Genomic DNA, 823 nt, shown 5'->3' with positions numbered 1-823 from the left:
TTACAAAATTTCAAAGGATTAGAGTACTAATACTTATAATTGCTTCAAACTGTAATTCAAAGTGAAGTCGAGTTAATTTAAATTGTATATTTTATTTCTAAAGTATATGAAAAAAAATATGGAATGATTTAATTGTGTTTAATATGATTTACATTCATTAACAATAAGATTTGTATTTATATTATTTAGTCTTTAATATCAATTGGCTTATTAGCTCAGTTGGTTAGAGCGTCGTGCTAAAAATGCAAAGGTCGGAGGTTCGAAACCTGTATGGGCCATTAATAACTACAGAACTGATTTAATAGCTTCAGTTAATGCAATGTATTCAGGCTACCATAACATATAATTAATTTAAAATTATCATAGAAATATCAAGCATTTCACCAATATCATTAAGGGTCTAGGGGAACAATAATTAATTTAAAATTATCATAGAAATATCAAGCATTTCACCAATATCATTAAGGGTCTAGGGGAACAGGAGCGACTCGAGATTATAGGAGACTTTAGGCAAAACTTTGATGGAAAGACCTTAATATTGAAAATATCATCTAAATTTTATTTTTATTACTTTTTGGGATGCAAAATTATGTATTAAATTTTGATAATATAAGTTCATTGATATATCATTTTTAATCGACAATATGACCAATCCATTTAATCTCTCTTGTGGGCGTAGCTCACCTTAAATACGATTAATCTTAATTTTGAAAAGTTATCTCTTGATTTGTCTATACCTATCATTTCTTCTATTATTTCATCATTTTTATTTACTTTTACTTCCAATTACAAATTTATCGATAGCACTTGATGTTCAACTTTT

General features: G+C 26.7%; 1 non-coding gene across 1 annotated transcript; it reads left to right on the top strand.

Moving 5' to 3' along the window:
* The first annotated feature begins 204 nt into the window (after positions 1 to 204).
* On the top strand, positions 205 to 278 carry TRNAF-AAA (transfer RNA phenylalanine (anticodon AAA)). Its single transcript has one exon. It is a non-coding gene; the product is annotated as a tRNA-Phe (tRNA).
* The last annotated feature ends 545 nt before the right edge of the window (positions 279 to 823 follow it).

The sequence above is a fragment of the Momordica charantia genome, assembly GCF_013281855.1.
Source record: "Momordica charantia cultivar OHB3-1 chromosome 6 unlocalized genomic scaffold, Mcharantia_2.0 BLBB01000006.1, whole genome shotgun sequence".
Taxonomy (NCBI): Eukaryota; Viridiplantae; Streptophyta; class Magnoliopsida; order Cucurbitales; family Cucurbitaceae; genus Momordica; species Momordica charantia.
Note: the sequence above shows the minus strand (reverse complement) of the source record. Positions and strands in the feature narration are given on the sequence as shown.